At 45.4% G+C, this 14142-nt stretch overlaps 2 long non-coding RNA genes across 2 annotated transcripts; one reads left to right on the top strand and one right to left on the bottom strand.

Annotated features, from left to right (window-relative positions):
• The first annotated feature begins 191 nt into the window (after positions 1–191).
• Positions 192–10824, top strand: LOC138242022 (uncharacterized). Its single transcript, XR_011191297.1, has 4 exons — positions 192–314; positions 7518–7585; positions 8707–8808; positions 9704–10824. It is a non-coding gene; the product is annotated as an uncharacterized lncRNA (long non-coding RNA).
• A 76-nt stretch (positions 10825–10900) lies between these two features.
• Positions 10901–13936, bottom strand: LOC138242023 (uncharacterized). The gene is made up of 2 exons (XR_011191298.1): positions 13833–13936; positions 10901–11430 (listed from the first exon to the last, which is right to left on the bottom strand). It is a non-coding gene; the product is annotated as an uncharacterized lncRNA (long non-coding RNA).
• Positions 13937–14142: the final 206 nt, after the last annotated feature.

Genomic DNA, 14142 nt, shown 5'->3' on the forward strand with positions numbered 1-14142 from the left:
TTGTTTGAGTGCTGACTTGCTATGGTGTATTTTTTTCTCTCTGTGAACAACACGTCCTACGGCCAACACTACCCACACAGGAGGTGTGTGCGTGACAGCTCCTCAGCTGCAGCAGGAGTCCAAGTGTGCACAGATTTCTTGTTGGGGTTTGTTGTTTGAAGTTTCTGTTTCGATGTAGGAAGCAATTGTGCCAACACGTGGTCCGAGTTATAGCACGGGACGAGAGCTCCCGAAGAGCGCCTGCCTCCTGCCCGATTCGACGGCTAAAATCATCACAGAACGAGAGGAGCCAACAGGAATGCAAGTCTCTTCCGGTGAGGAGCCTCCGACACAGCCCCCAGTACTGGGTGTGCAGAAAGAATCCTGTTCTACAGTTGTGGTGCGAAATGGCCTCCAGTCCTTGTCAAATGCTGGGTTTCTCTGGACTGCAGTCCCCTCCGCATTTGGATGATTGTGATTGGTGTTGCTGCAGCTGTGCTGTCCTGAGACTGACTGGTGTCAAGACCAGCTGTACTCTGGGATCAGCAGGGGCTAGTGGTGGTATGAATTGTGGCCTCTGTTTCTCAGGTGTAACAAGTGTCTGATTACTCTGTTCTGTATGTTTACCAATAGTGGGTACTGGCCTAATTCAGCCCTGCACTCGCTGTTAGCTGTTTTTCTCTGCGCAAGGCGGATGTTTCTACAGATTGATTAGAGTTTCTACAGAGTGTACTCCTGGTCTGTGAGGGGACCCCACACTTCACTGCCGTATAGGGCAATGGGTTGGATTACACTTTCAGATATTTGGAGCCAAATTCTTGTTGGTGGGTTGACATTGAAGAGCCTCCTTCTTATTGCGTAGAAAGCCCTGAGTGCCTTCTCCCTCAGTGCCTTCACTGCCAGGTCAAAACTCCCAGAAGAGCTGATGGTGAGACCGAGATATGTGTAGCTGGATGTGTGCTCCAATGTGTTGTTGTTCAGTGTGAATTCTTACCCGTTTCCCTGAGGTCTGGCTTTCTCCTGGAAAACCATAACTCTGGTCTTGTCCAGATTGACTGGCAGTGCCCAGGTGTGACAGTCCTGCTCCAGCAGTGCCAGGCTCTGCTGTTCTGGGTCCAGATGGGCTGGCAGTGCCAGGCTCTGCTGTTCTGGGTCCAGATTGACTGGCAGTGCCCAGGTCTGACAGTCCTGCTCCAGCAGTGCCAGGCTCTGCTGTTCTGGGTCCAGATGGGCTGGCAGTGCCCAGGTGTGACAGTACTGCCCCAGCAGTGCCAGGCTCTGCTGTTCTGGGTCCAGTTTGGCTGGCAGTGCCCAGATGTGACAGTCCTGCTCCAGCAGTGCCAGGCTCTGCTGTTCTGGGTCCAGATGGGCTGGCAGTGACCAGGTCTGACAGTGCTGCTCCAGTAGTGCCAGGCTCTGCTGTTCTGGGTCCAGATGGGCTGGCAGTGCCCGGGTCTGACAGTGCTGCTCCAGCAGTGCCAGGCTCTGCTGTTCTGGGTCCAGATGGGCCATCAGAGCCCAGGTGTGAATGTGATGGGATGTGTGGCGGTTTGGTAGGAAGCCAGTCTGACTCTAATGCAGGACATTGTGCTCAGTAAGGAGGGCCGGTTATCAGATATTCAAGACTGAAGCCCCGGTACCTGTTGGGGTCGAGTCTGTCTCCATTCTTACAGACGGGCGTGATCAGTCCTTGATTCCAGGCCTCAGGGAAACAGCCGGCCGTCAGGACGAGGTTGAGGAGTTTGAGCAGGCTTTGCTGCAGGTCTGAGCTGCAGTTGGGTCAAGCGTTGTTGACTGTGTCTTGGCTACAGGCCTTTCGTGGTCTGAGAGTTGTCTGTTTGTGTATGTGCCTATCTTCTTTAGGGTGTGCATTTAGTGTCTAACCATCTCACAGTACCTGAGGCGCAGCTCAGAGTGGTGTGGTGTTGTTTTAGTTCTGGTAGTTCTCTTCAGTTGTTTCTGCACTCTGTATCAAACCATTTGATATTGTTTCTGAGTGTGTTTCATATGAATGTAGTCATTTTGATTTTAAGGCTAGTTTCTCAAAAACATGGTTTAAATTTATGAACGATTTGTTGGTTTGATACAGAGCGTTTTGAAATGTAAGGGATCAAGTAATGGGTTTATTTACTGCTGAAAAGAGAAGAAAGAAAAAAAAGAAATGAGACAATTAGCTTGTAATGAGTTTATAACAACAGTAATTAGATTCCTGCAAGCACTCTTTTCATTGTCCAACAACTGAAAGCTTTTAGGTATAAAGGAAGGGTCCTCTAATATTTGATGTGTGAGATTGTCGTTCTATTGGAGATGTTAGTGAGTCTGAGGATTTGTGTTAATATGACAATACTGCTACTACTATTAATAATACAGCATGGCAAGACTTCTTTCAGTCATTTCCCACCCCTCCACCTCAGTGAATCACACATGTTAAACTTCCATCTCGTGTTCCAGATCAGACATGAGCAATCCTATATTACAAATACTTACCACCAGACAATTTAACCAGACAATAATTTAAGCAATTATTAATTCAACAGAAGCAGCAGGACGAGTAAAGTGCCCCTCTGATGGCCGGTCCGTGGAATTAAACTGGAAAATTTCTTAGAAATGATTATTCTTACAATAATGTGCCAATGGCGCCGCTTGGTGGTCATTCAGCAAAATTTCACCGAAAGTTTTTTTAATTAAAATACCGTTAGTAATGTTCGTATTAATACGTTATTTTAATTTTAAATATATTTAAGCATTTTCAACAGCAAAGAATGCAAAGAATACATTGCATTGCAAACAAGAGTAATGAATGAATGAAGGAATGTATTGTACATGGATACAAAATACAAAATAAATACAATAAACCCATAATTAAAATAACATTCAAAAGGCGCGAGTCGATGACGTCAGAAGGAAGTCGCCCACAGGGCGTATGGGTAATGTAGTTTCTGTAGTTCTCTGGCCCGCACTGCCCACATGTTTCGGTGATTTGATTGAACATCAGAATTAATTATATTGTACCATTTCAGCGTGTTTATCGTGTCATGGATTTCCATGACTGTCTTGTGGGTTCTCTTGTGTGTCATGTTTATTTTAGTGGGTGGCAGTGCTGGGGCCCTGAACTGTAATCATTCGTGTTACTCATCATCATTGTTACTGTGACCCTCCTGGGAGGAGTGGACCTTTGTAAGATTCCTGTCCTGGCAAGCAGCAGGTGACAGTTTGCTGTCCGACTCAATTACACCTCCGCTACCTCATTTCACCTCTTTCACCAGGCTGTAAAGGGGGTTGTGATAGTATGGGGTCTTTCTCTTTAACAACCTCAAACCGCAGGAAAGAAATGCTTCATTTATAAGATTGAAATATAACCAGAAAGTATAAAAATAGCTATTTGTGTGTATCATGTCAGAAATATTTGTTTTTATTTTAAAAGAATTTAGAAGAGAAATATGATTAATAAGGCAGTAGAATCCATTTAAACTGTCATTTTCCTGTTTAGGTTGGAAAGTTTAATTTGATCAAGTCCACTTGAGTGCCTAAGCAACTGTTTGGGTAGTTTGGCTGGTGTGGTGGTGCTCTCCAAATACCTGATCCAAACGGACAGAGAGACAAAGTGAGAAAGAAAAGGTGTAAATAACAGACATATCATATGCAGAATACAGTAATGTGCTGTTCAGCACAGTGACCTAGAGTGAAGATGGAAATCAGTCATTCTAGTGCTCTCAATGGTTTTCCATTACAAACGGACCAGGGCTTCCTGAGACACAGGCAGTTGGAGTTATATAGAGTTAGAGGTTGTTTTCACGGCACCAGCCGACTAAAGCAGAGACCTCCTTCCACTCCAGAATTTTTTTTTTATTTGGGTGGGATCATCTGGAGTCTTGATTCCTTTCACGGAGTCAGCAGTAGATACACAGCTGTTAGCATAGGAGGAGTACAGAAGAGGTGACAGCAGTGCTGGGGACCCTGGTATCTCTTCCACTGAGGACCCTCTGGCACAACCAGAAGTGTGAAATTGAAATTGTTTGGAAGGAATGGGAAGCTAAAGGCAGAGTCACAATCTCTGATTCATGTAATCAAAACAGTAAGTTCTTTCCTCAGGCAGCTTCGTTAGAACATTTTAAATAGATGTAAAAGTGTATTTACAGACTATATCAGCCCTTATCTTTATTAACCTGGTTTAATCTTTTTTTCAGAAGTGTAAATATATTATACTATGTACCCCTGATGGTATTATTAATGTGCTATAAATATACTCTTGTTTGTATTGTATCTATTTTTATTGCTACCATAAAAAGTTAAAAAGAACTGCACTTTCGAGAAATGTCCACTGGGCGGCGACAGAGATACACGAGTCTATGGCGGCGAGTCCAATAGCGCCTCTGTACAGATCCTCGTTGTGCAGAGATTGAAAATCAATACAGATGATAACTGTGACGTTTGTGACAGCAACTCTGAAAGATAACGTAAAGAAGGAAACTAATATTGACATTACTTTTAAAGAAGTTAAATAATACTACATTTTAAACCTATTGAAAGTAATATGAAAATATCGTTTGTATTTAAAAAAATATGATACTTCATAATAATTAACGAAATGCTGTGAGAGGAGACCCATGTTTAAACACTTGAAAACGGATGTAAATGCGTCTGTACAGACAATTTGAAACATGTACGGACCTCATCTGATTTTGTTTACTATTAAACAAGATTACTTGTTTAATCTTTTTCCATAACATGTACATTTATTATCGTATGTACCCCTGACTATACTCTGTGTTATATGTATTCTTGTTTTTATGGCATGTATTGTTGTTATAATTAAAAATAAAAAGACGCGAATCGATTACGTCAAAAGGAAGTCGCCACAGGGCTTGTGGGAAATGTAGTCTTTATAGTGCTCTGGACTGCGCTCCGCACGTGTTCGGCAGATTTGATTGAGCATCAGAATTAATTATACAATGTCAGTGTATTTACCGTGTCGCGGATTTCTATGTCTGTCTTACAAGACGGACTCGGCAGGAGCTGTTCCTTGCTCTCCGGAGTTAAGCTGCTCTGGGAAGAGACGAGCAAATCTTCAGACTCTTTGTAAATGAGACATCATGACAGCTGTGCCGACCTGCTCTTTATTGACCTGTTGAACCTGTTTGTGTAAAAAGCAGGAGTCTTGTGTACCCCTGATTGTGTTATGTGTACTCTAGTGTGTTTGCAGCGCTCGTCCTGCCTGGTTTATCAACTCGACACAGAAACAAAACCCACTGCCGTCGTGTCTGTGGGTTTCTGAGCTCTCTTGTCTTGTTTGCAAAATTTTCTCCGGTGTTTATTTTACTTTGTTAAATAAAACGTGGTTGCCGGGGCAACGGAGCTGCAGTAGTTGTTGCCGGGGCGGGTCTGACCTCCAGCAGGTCAACAGGCGGCTTTTTTAATCTAATCTGCGAGAAAAACAGAAACTTAAGAAACTTTAGTCTAAAAAGCGCTGGCTGGAGTATTTTGTGGAAGAAACGGTGACTCGCAGGCTGTGGGACAGGACTATCAGGGACACATCAGCGCTGGACACCAGCCTCACACCGCTGGGCTCACTGCACTATGAGCGAGTCCGTCGGCGCCTCCTCCTGCTGGGGTGTGTTACCTAGGCTGCTGTCTGTGTGGAGTCTGCATGCTCTGCCCCTGTTCTCATGGGTCTGGTGTCCTGGGGTGCTGTGTGTGTGGAGTCTGCATGCTCTGCCCCTGTTCTCATGGGTCTGGTTTCCTGGGGTGCTGTCTGTATAGAGTCTGCATGCTCTGCCCCTGTTCTCATGGGTCTGGTGTCCTGGGGTGCTGTGTGTGTGGAGTCTGCATGCTCTGCCCCTGTTCTCATGGGTCTGGTTTCCTGGGGTGCTGTCTGTATGGAGTCTGCATACTCTGCCCCTGTTCTCATGGGTCTGGTTCCTGGGGTGCTGTCTGTGTGGAGTCTGCATGCTCTGCCCCTGTTCTCATGGGTCCTGTTCCTGGGGTGCTGTCTGTGTGGAGTCTGCATGCTCTGCCCCTGTTCTCATGGGTCTGGTTTCCTGGGGTGCTGTCTGTGTGGAGTCTGCATGCTCTGCCCCTGTTCTCATGGGTCTGGTTTCCTGGGGTGCTGTCTGTATGGAGTCTGCATGCCCTGCCCCTGTTCTCATGGGTTCAGTTTCCTGGGGTGCTGTCTGTGTGGAGTCTGCATGCTCTGCCCCTGTTCTCATGGGTCCTGTTCCTGGGGTGCTGTCTGTCTGGAGTCTGCATGCTCTGCCCCTGTTCTCATGGGTCCTGTTCCTGGGGTGCTGTCTGTGTGGAGTCTGCATGCTCTGCCCCTGTTGTCATGGGCCCTGTTCCTGGGGTGCTGTCTGTGTGGAGTCTGCATGCTCTGCCCCTGTTGTCATGGGTCCTGTTCCTGGGGTGCTGTCTGTGTGGAGTCTGCATGCTCTGCCCCTGTTCTCATGGGTCTGGTTTCCTGGGGTGCTGTCTGTGTGGAGTCTGCATGCTCTTCCCCTGTTCTCATGGGTTCGGTTTCCTGGGGTACTGTCTGTGTGGAGTCTGCATGCTCTGCCCCTGTTCTCATGGGTCTGGTGTCCTGGGGTGCTGTCTGTGTGGAGTCTGCATGCTCTGCCCCTGTTCTCACGGGTCTGGTGTCCTGGGGTGCTGTCTGTGTGGAGTCTGCATAATCTGCCCCGTTCTCATGGGTTCAGTTTCCTGGGGTGCTGTCTGTGTGGAGTCTGCATGCTCTGCCTGTGTTCTCATGGGTCCTGTTCATGGGGTGCTGTCTGTGTGGAGTCTGCATGCTCTGCCCCTGTTCTCATGGGTCCTGTTCCTGGGGTGCTGTCTGTGTGGAGTCTGCATGCTCTGCCGCTGTTCTCATGGGTCTGGTTTCCTGGGGTGCTGTCTGTGTGGATACCTGGTGAAGAGACCCAGTGAGTGTTTGTGTGGCCAGCTGCGTCAACTTCAATAAAACTGGCCTTTTGGTTTGTTTGAGTGCTGACTTGCTATGGTGTATTTTTTCTCTCTGTGAACAACACGTCCTACGGCCAACACTACCCACACAGGAGGTGTGTGCGTGACAGCTCCTCAGCTGCAGCAGGAGTCCAAGTGTGCACAGATTTCTTGTTGGGTTTTGTTGTTTGAAGTTTCTGTTTGTATGTAGGAAGCAATTGTGCCATCGCGTGGTCCGAGTTATAGCACGGGACGAGAGCTCCCGAAGAGCGCCTGCCTCCTGCCCGATTCAACGTCTAAAATCATCACAGAACGGTGAGGAGCCTCTGACACAGCCCCCAGTACTGGGTGTGCAGAAAGAATCCTATTGTACAGTTTTGGTGTGAAATGGCCTCCAGTTCTTGTAACATGATGGGTTTCTCTGGACTGCAGTCCCAGTGCACTCCGCTTTGGATTTGCAGTGGTGTTTTCTACAATGGAAAACCCTTTGTTTGTACAGAATGGAAATGGCAGTCTGCATGTTTTAATAATCTAATGTGATCATGTACTACAGCTTAAACACTGAGCCAGGTGACGTTTGATTCTAAAAGATTTCTCTATCATTTCAGCGGCGCCTTGTCTGCGGCAGCCCGGCAGCTCCTCCTCCCTTCCAGCTGAGACTCTTCCCTCTCCAGAGGTGGGTTAGTGCTCTCAGGTCATCTTCTCTCACACAGCTGCGGGGCAGAAACGCTACTTCCACTGGGCAGAGAGCAGACGGGCAGTGGGAAGGGCAGCCCTGTGTTTGGGGATCAGGGCTGTCCCTGCTGAGGGATGCTTTCAGAGCCAAAGCAACTGGCTGGGTTATGAACTTTATGGTGTGATCCAAATAAGACATAAAAAGACAGAGAATGAGAAAGAAATAGTATTGCATGTATCTAATCAAAATAGTCTCTTTCAGACAAAACAAATATTGAACAAAAACTTAGTTGCAACACACTGCACTACACTTTCTTCTAGGCTGACATTACCGATAGTTTGTGCTGTCTTCCTTTCAGTCTGCAGGGTGTGCATCGTTTTCCTCAGCTCCCTACACGAGGAATCAGTTTCTCCTGCCCTGGTTTCACTCCTTTATATCTCACAATCTTCTGCAGCTCCTGGAGGCTGACGACATGTTTGCTGTTTCTGAAAAATTGCTGACTGGCTCATCAGCACAATTGCTGATTCAAAATCCTTTACTCACATGTTGCCTTAGCCTCTGTATCACAGAGATGTGTGCTTTTCTGGGTTGGATAGATCGATAGTGTGCTTTTGCTCAGTTGCTCTGCTCAATGCGTGGTCTTTTAACTCCGGCTGGGTACGAGCACCTCACTCTCCACACGGCTTTCCAAGGCTCTGTCATCGTGTGTGAGGATATTGTGTAGCTCGTGAAACAGTTCCCCCATTTGAGCCCTGGATTTACTGGGTACTTGAATACCTGAATCTTGCCGTCAGTCCTGATCACCTTGTTTTTGTTCTGCAAGGACAAGGCACCTCCCCAGCACTGAACACAAACTGATACTGGCGGGTTGATTGTGTTGTGGAAAAATCGGGCTGTGGTGTGAGTTTGTGTCTGTGGGGGTGAGGTGTCCCCTGCAGCGCAAACAAACATGCAGACTCCACACAGACAGCACCCCTGGAATCAAACCCAGGGCCCTGGTGCTATGAGGCAGCGATGCTAATCACTGTGCCGCAGTGTTGCCCCCTTTGAAAATGTCTGACTTCCGTTTAATTTGACGTCACAAGCTTATAAATGGTCTCACAACGTTTGTCTCATCTCAGGTTTCTCTGACCAGGCCCAAGGACCTGTAGTCACTGACAGCTTCTGCAGTCTGACGGTTCATTTCAGTAGGCTGGAGGGATGGCGCAATTATCCTCAAATCAGTGAGTATTGTTTTGCTCTTGTAACATGAAACATCAAAGAGAAGTCAACAGACTATTCCGTGAAACTGTTCAGACTGGCCCGTGGTGATTTTCTGGGTCCTTTAGTAAGCTGACCGGGACTGTGTCATCGACACACTTTGTGAGAAGCCAGTCTATGTGTTTGCTCTTGTGATCATTCGTGAACGAATGTAAGAGAGTGTAAGAGAGGGAGAAGATTCGGCCCTGGAGTGATCCAGTTTTCTATTTAACAACCTCAAACTGCAGGAGAGAAATGCTTCATTTCTAAGATGGAAATATAATCAGAAAGTATAATTAGCCATTTGTGTATATCATGTCAAAAAATGTTTTATATATAAAAAGAATTTAGTAGAGACATTTGCTTAATAAGGCAGTAGAATAAATGTTGTGATGCTGGTGTGATGGTGCTCTCCAACAAACTGATACAAATGGACAGAGAGACAAAGTGAGAAAGAAAATGTATACATAACAGACATATATGCAGAATACAATACAGAGCTGTAAAGTACAGTACCCTAGAGTGAAGATGGAAATCATTCATTCTGGCGCAGAAGAAGTGAATCTGCTCTCAATGGTTTTCCTGTACAAATGGAACACGTTGTGAATTCTACATAATTCACAGGAAACAAAATAAACAACTCATTCACTCCCCTGCTGTCCGTGACCCAGAGCTCAGTAATCATTTCACTACTGAAGATCATGCAGTTTTTAATGCTTTTCATTTTAACATCCTACTTGTTAATATTTCCTCTTAGATGAGAATATTCTCTTCGGCGTGTCTTTACAACTCTTCTCTTATTGCTCCTCTTGTCAGTAATCCGGTGTGAAAGCTCTCTCTGTCGGAATCAATGTCTTACCTCTCCGTCTTGTGTTTCAGGTCTCCTCTGGCTGCTGACCCTGCCGTCAGGACAGAACACATCCCGCACTGACCACACTGCTGGGTTTACTGTATGTGACAATCAAGAGCTTGAGCAACACATCTAATGTGATCTCTGCACGCTTCCCGAGGAGCAGAGATGATAAGGTCTGTGTCTGTTCCCGAGTCTTTGCGAGAGGCCTGTTTAGTCTGTCACCGAGATGATTTTAGATGCCTGTGAGTCGTGCCCACTGAAAAATGAAATAGTGCAGCACAATGAGACTTCAAGCAAAGATCTCATTAGCCCCTTCTGTGAATTGGTATCTCGCAAGAGATCTTCCATCTCTTTGAAAGTTTCACAGCTTTGACCTCTAGATTAGAAATGACACCAATTGCACATGGGTCCAGCAACGTTCTATATAGTGCACATCACCATCGGGATGAAAAACAAAAATCCCCAGTGGGAGTCCAGTCTTTCCCTGCTACGCAAATTGCTTTTCGTTAGGTGAGATCGCAAGTTCTTATTGGAGAATGTTGTACAGTTTCTTAATGCAATAGGGCGAGTAAGACTGAAGTTCCCCCCGTGTTGGCCGATCAGTGGAACGAAACTGAAAAAAGCTCCTTGAAACTGTGATTCATACACTTATACACTGGCTCAGCATGGTGCTCACCTGCTGTCCTTGGGTGTCTGCTGAAATTTGATTTTTTTTCAGGAGCACTGTGACCCAGAGCTCAATAATCATTTCAGCTACTGAAGATCATTCACTTTTTAATGCTTTTCATTTTAGCATCCTACTTGTTAGTATTTCCTCTTAGGTGAGAATACTCTGGTACTTTTCTGGGTCTTAGTTGAGTGAGCTTTATTAGAATAATTGAACAATACTTTCACCTCCACATAACACTCATAGATTTTTCCAGGGTTAAATATGGGAGCCACGTTTCTTACATGTATCCTTTTGTAAGTTGATTCACAAAGCTTTCACCGCCTCCACTGCAGTGAATCACTTTGTTTAGCAAGTGATCAGGTGGAACAGTTTAATTTCTTCCTGCAAATAATGCCTTTTCCTTTTTCATCCCATTCAAGTCTCCGTCCTAGTTAAAGTCATTTTGATGTAGAACGGCAGTGGTCCAGTTGAAAGGTTCAAGGTTTCACTGTGTTTTAGAGTGCAGATAAAGAAGATAATAGGAGAGGAAACTGGAAAAGCCGTGACTCTGTCATTCCATTCAATTCAATTTATTTTCATATAGCGCCTTTCACAACAAGGTTGCCCCAAGGCGCTGAACAATGCAGGTAAATATACATTTTGTGAATACAGAACTGAAGACAATGGAGGAAAGGAACCAAAGACTCCTCAGTAAGGAGAATAAAATCCTCTAGGGGTCCAAGGTCAACTGGCTGCCCAACCCCTTTGGGCATGCTAACATTATATCATTAAAAAAAAAGAAAGAAATGAATGCGGGTATTAATCCATCCATCCATCACGTCGTCTGTATGTCAGTACCCCATGCAGGTCTCTGCAGACCAGCAGAATCCTCCTAAACGACAGTTGTATCCATGATGCCCCTCTTGGATCCATGGCACTGATGCAGCATTCAACTCACATGGTGCCCAGCCCAGGACAGACAGGCCTCTGAAACTATGCTGTGTACAGTATTTCTCCTCTGCAGCATCCCTGCGAGGCAGGACAGGTGCCTGACCTCTGAGAGCCTTGTAAGTAAGTAGAAGGAGTTTGAAGTCCGCCCTGTACCTGAGAGGAAGCCAATGAAGAGAGAGAAGTATGGGGGTTATGTGGTCATTCTTTCTGCTCCAAGTAACAATTCTAGCTGCTGCATTCTGTAAGTATTCAAACTCTTTGCTGTGACAAATCTAACGTACTTTAGGCAGACAAAACAACCTTAAAAAGCCACATGATTTTTAAGTAGTCTGTCTGTGTGTAGTAACAGTGGTTCACATTATTTCAGAACGTATACTCCCGTCTCTGTAACTTTCCTCAGTCAGCTAGTGAACATTCTGTATTTACACCACGAATGCACTACTTTGTCTCGCGCGCGGTCACACTGGCCGTCCACAGGCACGGGCAGGAGCAGGGAACACGAGGCCGCTCTGTAGTGCCCCTGTGGCTCTCCAGCAGAGGGGAGCACTTTGCTCAACAGCCCTGAGCCGAAGGACCCAGTGATAAAGCTGAAAATCTGGCAAGTCCCCCAGTCTCCCTGGGGCGCTGAAGAGGATTTCATCTGATGCTGAGGTTCCTGTAACTCAACACAAAATTGAACACGGCGAGTTATGAGTTTGTGAAGAAGTGACAGCGGAACAATGTCAAACAGGAAGTTAACCTACAGGAAAGAATGAATGGAATCTCTGATATTCAAGCACGCAGTGTGACATCCACTGTCTATTCAAATCTACTCTGCAAGTCTTACCATTCTTTTTCATACACCGTCTCCTGGTTATTGTTTTGTGAGTGCTTGAACTGTTTCTCAGTAGAAATAAGACCGATAACTCACTGCTTCAGGATGCACACTATCGTCGGTGAAACCTGTGGTGTAAGCAAGCGAAAAGAGACAGATCCTTCTAAAACACAGAGGCCATCGGCAGGGCAGAAACACTCTGCAACAGGTAGGAGCTGTGGAGCCGTGATTCCCCCGAGCCAGAGCCCTCGTCCTCCCTCGACAGCGAACTGAGCTCCAGCGACTAGAGCAGCTACCTGCCGTTGTGGGACCTCCTGCAGATTGGGAACGGGTAAGGCAATTCGACACGAGCCCACTCCTCTTCCCACTGCTTACACCCCTATAACAAATAGTTTCAGGGTATTCAAGTACAGGATAAAGAGATGACAGGTGTTCCCAATTGGCTGAGGATACAACTCTCTCTCTGAGAAAGCACACAGAGGTGGACAAAGCAATTAAATGCCTTTACAAGTCATTTCCTCTGTTTCTGGTCTTTCTTTACATATCAGAAAAGTGAACTGGTGGCTGTTGGAAAGTGTCTGCTCCGTACATAATATACATGTAAAAGATGTGATTAAATATCTTGGTATTAAGATTTTCAAAAAGGTGATTTTGTGATTTGTGATTTGATGTTCTCTACCTTAGTAAAATAAAAAAAAAACTTTATTCATGGTTGCTATTTGTCAAACACGGGCAGAAGGAGGCCTAAATGCTACAGGGTTTAGAGCATCTAATACCGATACCGACAGTATTATTTACAAAATTAAGCAAAGTAGGTGATGTATGTTTCCCTAATTTAATCACTCAGGAACTACGTATTGATGCTTTTAAGAAACTAACAGTAGCCCATCAGAAACTATGGAAGAATTTACAACCTTTATTAGACTACAAGGAAAACAATTTAGTTATACTTGTACTAATAAATACTTCAGATCCCTCTCGCAATCTCACAATATCTTGTCAAACTATTTTGGAGCACCTCTTTGGGGAAAGTGAGTGGAATCAAACATGACTATTGTCAAACAGATTTTGTATGAATAATAAGGTTAAGGCGTCAGTACAAAATTGTACATTGAATCGACCCGGTAAAGATACACAGTGTGCATAGATTTAAAAGTAATATAGATGATAATTGTCTTTCTCAAAGCAGCCCAGAAACCTTACGTTTGATTTTGTTTTTTCTGTTGTTAAAACACTCTGAACAGATCGGTAAAATGGTGTAAAGAAGGCTTCTAATTCTGACATTTCCTGTAGACAAATTGATGTTATTTTACTGCTCAATACTGCTGAACCGAATCTAAAATATAATGTATCATTGGCTTAATCATTATACTTGCTCGTTATGAGATGTAGAAATAGCCTAAAGATGAGAAATAATCGAAAATTGAATAATTAGACCGTATGTCGTAGTAGCAGATTGTACTTCTCGCCTACTTGATGTGGTCGAGCAACTCCACAATCGCCATACAATCCGTCCGTTCTCATGCTCTGACTTTCAGGTTGGGCAGTGGAATGGATTCCAGGGCAAACTCGTTCTTGTTTGATTATCCGTGTGAAATCTCGCCCAATATAACAGGTAAGCTCATGCACTGAAATGATGCGCTTCCAAATTAAAGCGACACGCATTTGAATAATTCAAAATACACACGAGGGAACGTCTCCAAACCATGTCTAAGTATCACAACATGAAAGCTGTGCGTACCTTATCTTTATTTGACTGTATAATGTACTCCAGTGATCTGTAACGTAGTCTTGCGTGCATCGTAAAGGATCCGGATTTCCGGCTACGGAAAACCCGGAGTGGATCGGCCTTCCACCGGATCCGGACTTCCGGCTACGGAAAACCCGGAGTGGATCGGCCTCCCACTGGATCCGGACTGCCGGCTACGGAAAACCCGGAGTGGATCGGCCTTCCACTGGATCCGGACTGCCGGCTACGGAAAACCCGGAGTGGATCGGCCTTCCACTGGATCCGGACTGCCGGCTACGGAAAACCCGGAGTGGATCGGCCT

This window comes from Lepisosteus oculatus, chromosome 12 (assembly GCF_040954835.1).
Source record: "Lepisosteus oculatus isolate fLepOcu1 chromosome 12, fLepOcu1.hap2, whole genome shotgun sequence".
Classification (NCBI taxonomy): Eukaryota; Metazoa; Chordata; class Actinopteri; order Semionotiformes; family Lepisosteidae; genus Lepisosteus; species Lepisosteus oculatus.